Source organism: Pyrgilauda ruficollis, unplaced genomic scaffold (genome assembly GCF_017590135.1).
Source record: "Pyrgilauda ruficollis isolate IOZ18807 unplaced genomic scaffold, ASM1759013v1 scaffold232, whole genome shotgun sequence".
In the NCBI taxonomy this organism is placed as follows: Eukaryota; Metazoa; Chordata; class Aves; order Passeriformes; family Passeridae; genus Pyrgilauda; species Pyrgilauda ruficollis.
Genome location: NW_024522762.1, coordinates 296,033 through 306,259, shown reverse-complemented (window position 1 = coordinate 306,259; position 10,227 = coordinate 296,033).

Sequence of the window (10,227 nt, the reverse complement as noted above, 5' to 3'; positions counted from 1 at the left end):
GGAGTCTGTTCTGCACTTACGTTGCAATTTTAGAAAGCCTCAAACACTTCACACAAAAACTGAAATAGAAAATGGAAGTATTATAGGATCCTTGGATATGATTCCAGATTGCATGGAAGAAATACTCTGGAGTATTTGGGAGCCCAAAATGTAATTTACAAAAGTATTGTTGCAGTGATGCAATCATTGGCATTGCTGTTAAACTGAGAGTCTCCAGTTGGCATGTTGAATTGAAGTTGAAGAGCTCTCTTTTCAAGAATGTCAGTTAAATATCAGCCATTGTCTTTTTGTCTAGATCTTCCAAAATTTTGCCCTGTGCTTTTTGGATGAAAGCTTTTATGGGCAACGGTAGCATTCTTTCTCTAGAATGTGAGCAGCTTTCTATAAAACCACACTCTGGCTTCAGAGTTTTACCAGCTTCTGCTTAAAGCCTTGGACCTTGTCTGATAAGATGTTTTATGAAGTTTTTTGGAAAGCTCCCTGGGTCCAATGGCCAACACGACATTTAATTTACAAGTTGCCCTAATGGAAGATAGTACTGAAGCAATCTGCTTTTCAGTCTTCTTTTTAATGGTCCGTTACTTTGGCCAGCAGTAACCTGAACCAGTTATTACTAATAAAAAGCAACAGAAACACTTTACTGAAAACTTCAGTTAGCTGGATTATGCCTTAATTTAAGTCTTTGTGTAAGTATGGTTATTAAATTAAGAAAGCAATCTTTTGTTTAAATAATGAACTTGACAAATAGCAAGGTAAGTTGAAGACTGACTCAAAGTTCTATTGGTTTTTGCCTTGATGATCTCTTAGTCAGAATGTTGTTTGGAGTAGCTTTCTACATACTTAAAAGCCAGTAGCTTTCTGATGACGAAGCATTAGGTATTATCATCTACTTGAAAATATACTTTGGCATTTGTTCTCCTGTGAGGTTAGGAAACAGTTTATTTCAGATTGTTCATAGCTCAGTTAAAACAGAAGAACTGGTCACACTAGGCATTTCACAGTTGCATTCTGGACATTCTGCTTCACCTCAGGTTTTGGGGAATTTCTATCTGTTTTTAAGTGTAATTTGTTTTCTCCCCCAAACAACAAAGAATGCAGGAAAAAAAAAAATCACAATTGCTTCTCAGTGCAGTACCTCCAGTTAAAGCATGTGAAGTGGCAACAATTTACAGATTTTGCCTATCTCAGTACTGTACAAATCAGGTGACCCTGGTGCTCCAGTTTGGCTGTGACTGTTTGGACTTGATCCTGGGCAGATCAATCCCTTCCATCAAACAACAAGGCTGTATTTTTTTGTCTTTAAAAAACTTCCCTGATCAGCTTAATTTGAAACTTAATGTTGTAGAGGAAAATATGCCTATCAGTTCAATGTGACTGACTCTGATTTTATTTGATGATTTTCGATACACATTCCACACCAAACTTGAGTTTTAATATGTAAAGTAATTAAAGTAATATTAATGTTAAAAATAATGTTGATAGGCTTCTTGTTTATGTCTTTCACATACTAAGTCTTATTTGTCTAGAAATTCAGTAAGAGTTCTGAGAACTTGTATGTGTTCAGAGGAAGCATTTCTTTTAGTCAAAAAAACCCCAAACAAACACAAAACCCCAACAACAATCAACACCACTAAAACAAAAATCATTTGAGAAAATCTGACTCTTTGGATCACAATAATGAGGGTCAGATTCCTTCCTCAAGTGTTTGCTTTGGTCTGTTCCCTGCTGAAGGATTGCCCAAATGCAGCTGAAGGTAGAATGGAATATAAAAGACTTTATAGTCTTTTATAAAGAGAAAAGTATCCCAAACCCTCTTTGAATTTTGTGGATTTTATTTTTCTTGTCAGAAATGAAGAACATTTTAAATGAAATATATAAAAAAAAGAAACACAAAAGAACAGATTTCAAGATATATTCTGTGTTTACCAGTGGCACTAATAAAAGTGCATCCACATGTGTAGGAATTACGCTTGCGAAAATATTAAACGTTTTCTCTAAACTTGGACAGATGCCAGACAACAGAAAATCTGCAGCACAGCCTATTTTCCAAAAGGTTTATTAACATGCTTCATAGAAATCTTCATTTAGAAAACTGTTTCCATATTTCTTTAACATTTTCCGTGGTCTTGGATAATTGGTCAAGCTTTTCCTTCAGAGGATGATGCTTTCCTTACAGTACCCCTCTTTATGGCTGTTGTTAAGAATGTCTTGACAGTATTTTTCAGCCCTGCACATTTCTGTGTTTCAACTTTGATTTTTGCATTCCTGCTGCATTGTTCCAACTGGGAACAGATCATGATTACCATGGTAGTGCCTGTTGACTTCCGAGTGTGCTGGAAACTGGTGCTGACTGTGGCTGCAGTCATTAATGAATTAATCTGCCTCGGGGAGATGCTGTGAATTTACCTGCAGCTCTTTAAAAAAGCCAGTATTGGATGCTTGAGAACAGTGTTGCCTTGAAGTTAAAGCTCACGTGCGCTGTTTTAGTGCAAGATCCAGTGCTTTTGTTCTTGTCTTTAGCCCTGTGGCTGTGTGTGTGTTTCTGGTTTGTTGCACTACACAGGCTGTATGACATGTAAAGCCCATGATACTTCTATTTAACAGCAGCTTCATTGACTGTCCATGAACAAACCAGAGTATTTTGTACATGCTTTCATTCATCTGGTGTGTTATTTGTAGTGTACTGAAGGCTGAATGTGCTGGCCAAGCAACAGAGCATACAACTAATGATTATCAACGCTTGGCACATAGCACATTGACACAAATGTGAAATACAGGCATACCAGTAGATCCAAATGCTCATCCAAAGCCTGCAGAGATGGTGCTTTTTTCCATGACAAATATAATCTGATATTTTCAAAAGAATGTAGGGCTGTGTCTTCAGGCAAATGAGGACAGGAACTATTTTCAGAGGTCCAGAAAACATCATCAACAAGGAGCAATTAATCTTTAGGTATTTTAATCTTGCATGTGGTTTCCTAGCTGGAGCAGGACATGAAGAACAGAGCTGCACTAACAGCTTTTCAGTCTAGGTTTTTGCCAGTGGTGCTGGGTAGGGTGGAGAGAGGGAAGATAAGAAAAAACTGAAGATGACTCAGAAATTCAGGAGGAAACACTGAACAAGAAAGGCAGTGGAAGAGTTTACTCCAAAGAGAAGATCTAAGGGCATTATAAATGTCCCAAAATCTGAAATGCTGCTGCAAATTGGGAATACAGTTTGTCATTTTCAAGTAGGGATGATATTAGAATTAATAGACTGAATAAGGAAATTTGGGTGCTAGTGGTAGGAAAAATCCAGGAGTGGCTGACAGGTGAAGGGCTCAGGGGGAGTGGGCAGTGCCCAGAGCAGGAGCTCCTTTGGTTCTGCGAGGAGAGAACCAAACCACACCAACCAGAGTCATTTCATGCCACTGACACTTGGGGTCAGCCAACAAACATGGTCCTACCTGTCCAGATATAGTCAGGGTTCCTGGTTTTAATGAAGTTACAGCATGCACTTCATCCCAAAGTGCTCAGTTTATATATGATGAATTCTGTCGGGGTGCTCTGTAACCACTGTGATGGACAGTTCAGCTCTTGTGAGACAAAGACTGTGTTTTCTGTACTTAAAAGTGATAAATCTTCTGGAAAGAAACCACATCAATTTTAGTCTTTTTTTTCTATGTTTAATTTGTTGAATTGCTTCTGGCAGCCTGGTACATTTTCAGAACAAGACGGCTTTGTGTACTACCAGAAGCTTCCTTTGGCCAGTGGCATAAAAGAACTTTCTTTTCACTGATCCTCTCTATCATCTCTGTTTATCAGTTATGTGCTTTTCTGTGAAGGTTCCACCTTTTCCAGTTTTGCAGTTAAATGTTCAGATTATGTGGAGTAAAGATGGCATTTTACCATCTGTAGATTAGTGATAGGTGATGAATAATGTGTTTAAATTGGATTTTCTTGAATTGGGAACTAGTGTACTGTACACAATAATCCATAATTTGAGGAACTAGCAGAGGACTTAACTTCATGTGGTGCAGGGGCTCAGGCTTGGTTCTGTTTGCCAGAAGCTGTTGGTGAGTCCAGCAACCAGGGGTTACAGGTTCACAGACTGCTACACATATTTGGAGCTACCTTCCTTAGGTGAAGGTGGTGTTACAGTTTATCCAGTTTTCTCATAATATTTTTCTGCATGTCAGCATGCAAGTTTAGCTCCAGATGGCAAACTTCATCCAGGTGTTTGTCTCTGAAAAATTCTGAGATTATCTCCTAGCTAGATTTTTTTTTTGCTTAAGAACTGCTTCCTGCTGACAGACATGCGCTGTATGTTGTGAACTGACTTTTTGAGTGTTTCATGTGAATATTGGTCAGCTGGAAATACGCAGAGACATGGTTTCAAAGTAAACCAGGTCATCACCAGCTCACGCCCCATCCTTGGAAGTTCAAGGCTAGGCTGGATGTAGCCCTTGAGCAACCTGAATCTAGTGGATGGCATCCCTGTCGTGGCAGGGGCTGGAATGAGATGATCCTAAAGGTCCCTTCCAACCCAAACCATTTTGTAATTCTAAGATTCTATCATAACTCCTAAAAATATTGGTGGCTTGGGCTGGTAGGAGCCCTGCAGTAGTAGACAGCCAACACCTTCCAGTCAAGTGCTGCTGAAAGATCTCCAGCCCTGAGAAGGTGGCACTTGGCACGAGCGCTGCACCCTGTTCGGTCGGGGCAGCGGGGCCAGCGAGGGCTCCCAGAGCCCGACCCTGGCGTGGCGTTGCACACAATGCTTTCTGATGTTTCCAATACAGCAACTTCTTCCTTGAACCAGAGGTTTGGAATGGATATAAATAGCTCTTTTCATCTGAAACATATGTTTGTGGCCAGAAAATTGCCATAAACCTGCCACTTCTCCACTGTAGACCTAAGCCTTGAACATTGGGATGGTGGGAAGCTGGTGCTGATTGAGGAGGAGCACAGTCCTTCACATGCATTCCCAGCAAGGAACCAGAAGAGAGTTTCATTGTTCTGCTCTGACTGAAGTTGTTCTGATTTATGTTGAACAAAAACTTCAAAACAGTGGTTCAGGTTTAGTTTGACAAAGTAAAAAACAACCCACAATGGCATAGTTTAATTTGGTTTGGGTCATAATCTACTTTTTTCATAATCAGTGGCGAAGACTGCAAAAAATGTTTATCAGACATGTAACAGCAGACCCTAAGTTGGCAGCAAGCCTGTGTGGCAAGCAGGCTGTCTGCTCTGATGGACAATTAGTGCCGTGCTCTGCTGTGCTGGGGTGAGCATGCCACCAGTTTGTCTTCAACGCATACTTTGCCACTCGTCTCCTCCAGCAACCTCTTGAGTGTCAAACTCTCATAGAGAGTCCCACAGCCAGCGCTGGTTGTGGGAGAGCAAGAAGGAATCTGTGTCACAGCACTCCTGGTGCTGTAGGAAAGGCATGAAATGGAATTGACCGCTGTTGTCAGCCTGGGGCCTGGGCCACGTGCTGCGTTCCTCACGGGGCTGAACACACAAAACCTCGATCCTAAAGCCACTGACAGGAACTATGAGCTCTGGTACTTTCAGCCTAGCAACACAGGAAAGCAAAACCTAAGAAAAACCTGAAGTTACAGCCCTGCCCATGGATGCTCTGTTCATCGCTGACCACATTCCTTCAAGGCTGGAGGAACTGGGGTCTGACAGCAGGTTGTGACCTGCCAGCAAGCCACGAGCCCCCTGTGACCCTTGCTAGTGTTACTTTACTAAAACTGAATCAGAAATGCTTTGGGAATGGATTGGTGGGAGGCTGGAAGCAAAAATTTCAAGCAGTATAAAGATGAATTACAAGCTAAGACCCATTTGGATGCTTGACAGTAGCTACTTTTAGAGAGGAAGTTGACTCTTGGAGATAACATTGTCAGTCTTAAATGTCTGGTGTCTTTGTGGAAGGACTTTGTAATGGTGTTCAAAGTAGTATGTAGGATAGTATATGAAGAGTGCAACCTAAAAGATTGTTAATTTTAGCACTTGCAAATGCAGCTATTTACATATGTACGCATGAAGAATAAACTTTAATCTCATTTCAGGTACTGAAGGAAAGATTTTCTCTTGATCCAATGTGTTACATGTTTTTGCTGTTGTAAGATCTTCTATGCAGCTTGGCCCCTTAATAAAATTTTTTTCAAAAATTAGAAAAAACCGCACACTAAAAAACACCCCCTCCCTCCATAAAAAGAACAGCTAAGGAAGTTGGCCAGTGTAGGAGACTGGTATGAAAACTTACTTGGAGTATTTTTCCTGCAAAAAAATTTTCAAACAAACAAGCTATGGAAATGAAAAGCAGATGGGACATAAAGAATGATGGATTTCGTTCTCTGTAAGGATGTAGAAGTGATGCTGATACAATGAATGTCCTTCCCCGAGTCCCTGGTTCCTGTCTTGTATTTCCTTTACCTTGTCAGTCAGTCTGTCAGTGGCGACACCACGGGGATCAGTCCCACAGCTGTAGCTGGTTGTGGGGTTGTTGATTCCCCATGGGAAGAGGGTCCCTCTCCCCTCCCTCAGGCTACTACTTGATAACTTGCAAAATTGTGCATATTGGGTGATATCTGAAAGGACAGATAAATCAGTAATTCTGTGACTTTTGTCTATGATACAAGTATCTTCTATCTATGTTACAAGATACTTTTGTTCTGCTGCTATTGTTTGCAAGTAGTAGGAAGTACTGACTGTGTCACCTGACGGATCCCTTCCTGTGCTGACACCAGGAGAGAGCCGTCGCGAAAACTAAGGGAAAAAGCAAGTTTGTTCCTAAGTAGTAAAAAAATTTTTGGCAAACATTTCTGTTTTTCCAAAACTGTAGGTCTTACCGTAGTACATGCATCAGATTTTCAGTTCAGTCTGGGTGGCTTTTTCCCACCCTGTGTCTGTGTGGATCTTTACGGTTTTGATACCAGCCCTCCCTCTGGCTGAATTACAGCCTTCTATCCAATTGCACAGCACATCGTTATATATATATATATTTTTTATATGTAAATACATTGTAATACATAGGATTTCCGGTGACCAGATGTGGATTAGCTTTCCTTTTGTGATGTAACATGGGAAAAAACCTATTTCAAAATTAATGGGGATGGCAGAATCTTAAGACAAACAGATGAGAAATATCCCAAGGGTTTCTGCAGAGGGAATTTTCTGTGGGATAAGGAAGCCTGTTTCAGGTGTATGTAGATACCATGAAAGAAAGCAAACTTGAAATTGACTGGTCAGCTAGTCAAATTGCAGGCGTTTAGTTTTTTCCTTCTGTTTTGCTTTTTAAAAACACTGGAATTTCCTTTAGTCTGTTTTAGTTTAAAACTGTAAAAAATTTCTAAAAGTATCAAATAAAGTTACATAATTTTTGAACTGAGTTTTGCTATTTTATATCACCCTTAAGTTTGAAACACTTTTTTTTTTTTTTTTTTTGTTTTTGCAGGATGTGATAAAATGTGGGTTGGAATTTAAAGTTCACTGTGTACAGTTCCCACCATGAGCTGGATTCCATGCAAAATTCTTAAAACTTGCTCAATACCAGAAACAGTGTTTGACATCCCCATACAGTCCACACAAGTAATCTCTTTCCCTGGCTTTTGTAACCCTGACATAATTCCACAATAGTTTGGGTTGGAAGGACCTTAAAATCCATTCCATCCCATCCCACCCAACCCATCCCATCCCATCCCATCCCATCCCATCCCACCCATCCCATCCCCAGGCAGGGACACCTCCCACTGTCCCAGGTCACTCCCAGCCCTGTCCAGCCTGGCCTTGGGCACTGCCAGGGATCCAGGGGCAGCCACAGCTGCTCTGGGCACCCTGTGCCAGGGCCTGCCCAGCCATTTAAAGTCGTGTGATCACTTGTACCAATAAATTGGGTTTGTTCTGATTACTCTGTTGCATGTTGAAGTGCTATTGCTTGGGAAGAGAGGTCTTTACTAACACTTCCTTTTTCTAAAAAAATGCTGAATATCTACTGAATTACAAGGCAAGTCATGGGTGTATCCAGGAACGGTACAAACTGACAACAGGTACAATTCCACCCTGTGTTTCTGCTTAGTATGTCCTGCATTTCACTTTTAAATACACAATGCAGCTGAGAAAAGGGAAATTGAGAAATTTCTTGTGATATCTGATGCTAAAATACAACAACAAAATCAACCAACCAAACAAAAAGAAAACTACACACACACACACAAAAAAAATTCCAATCCACTAAAAAAAACCAGCTGAGCAAGCCAGCCTTTCTGTCTGGACTGTCACTGGGAACCAAGAGACAGCTGCTTCCATCCAGAAAAGGCAGATTCAAAACCAGAAAGACTGGGTTCATTTTAAATAGAGGGTAGTAAATATTAAGATATAATCTGGCCACAAAGCTCATCCTAAAGTATTGTAAACATTTTATCTGAAACACTGCCCGGTGTTCTAGATTTAGATGTATATCTGCAAAATGGTGTGACCTTTATATTCTTGTACTTGGTTATTCCTGTATCTGTTGAGTAGACAAGGAGAAGGACAGAGCATTTGCTGTTTGGGATTTTGTGGGTTTGGGCTGGTTTGGGTTGGTTTGGGCAGCAGGTTGTTGGTTTTCTTTTTTTTTTTTTTTTCATTTGTTTGTTTGGGTTTTTCCTCCTTTTTCTTTTTTTTTTTTTTCTTTTTTTTTTTTTTTTTTTCTTTTTTTCCCCTCCAGGGGGATATTTGGTTTCAGTTTTTTTTGCAAAAACCCACATTATAGGTCTTGACACAAAGTAATGCTCCAATGGGGAATGGCACCATTCCAACAGGAGCTGCTGACTGGACTGCTGGTCTGCTGAACGCTTGTGGTGGAGCCCACAGTTCTCCCTGCAGTGCCACAAGTGCAGATCCATCACTAGTGAAGATCCGGACACTCTGAGCCCCTCCTGACTGTGCATTTGCTAAAGATCTGTCCTACGTGACCATTTCTGCGTCTGCAGGGACAGTTTGTGTGGACTGTTCACAGGCATCTTATCTCTACACACCTTGCTGAGTTTTGCAGCAAAACCCCCTCAGGCATCTCAGGAAGGAGGGGCTGAATTCTCCACATTCTCCCCCCAGGATGATGGCTCAGTTAAGTACAGGGATTGCCCTGTGCAAGGGGGCTGCCTGAAGCTTGGTTTCAGGGCACACTGAAATTCCCACCTGGAGAACTTCCTGTGTCAACTGCTGAAATACATTTTTGAGAATGTATTCAGTCAATTACCAAATTTCAAATCAGCTCATTGCCTCACTTCTGCAGGTGGTTAACTGGGGAGTTCTTGGACCACCTGGGGACTTGGCTAAATCTGTCCTACTTTTCTTCTTGTGGGAACTTTAACGAGGCATATACAGTATTGTGACCTCTGCTTTTCTGTTTAAGTACAATTTCCATATTCACGGTTTCTCAGTCTCACCACCAAGATAGATTTGACTCTCTAGGTCACCTCTGCATTCCGCTCTCTGCTAGAAGAGCTCCTTGGAAAGAGGTGCAGCTTTCAGAAGAGTGTGCTGCACGTCTCCAGTGGCTCCTAGGAGTCACCCTGTTCCCAGCAGGTGCTCCTGAGCAGGTCGTGTTGTAGTCAGGTATGTCTGCATCCTCTGCAACGCACAGCCGGCTAGCCCCGCCATTCAAATGTTTCGTGTTTTCTCTCTGTGGGGCAGGGGAAGTTCCCTTTCATGTGGAGGACTAAGAGAGCGCTGCCCGAGCAGCAGGAGCTGGCCTGCTGCCCCTCCTAGGTCAGTCTGCTGGCAGCATGGGGTCACACTGAAATAGAGAACATGAAGGAGCTGCATGAGCTCCGTGGCACGGGGATTGCAGAGGAAGAATCTTTCAGTCTTGTTGAACTTGAGGAGGTCTCTTTTGCCCGGTCTGCTGTAGTCTGTTACATTATTACAGTCTCATCAGCCACAGTCAGGAGCTCTTTAAAGCTCTTAAAGACAAAAAATGTCCACACCACCTACTGTATAGTGATGAGGGCAGTAGTCCTATTCACAGAATCCAGTAATTGTTTGCAAGGGGCTCTGAGCTCTCCCTGGAGCCTTCTCTTGTCCAGCTGAGCACCCCCAACTCTGCCAGCCTAGCTCCAGAGCAGAGGGGCTCCAGCCTTGCAGCATCTCCTCTGCATTTGCTCCAACAGAGCTTTGTCCTTCCTGGTGCTGAGGACCCCACAGGTAGGTGTAGTGCTCCAGGTGAGGTATCTCAAGTGAAAAATTAATTCCAAATGA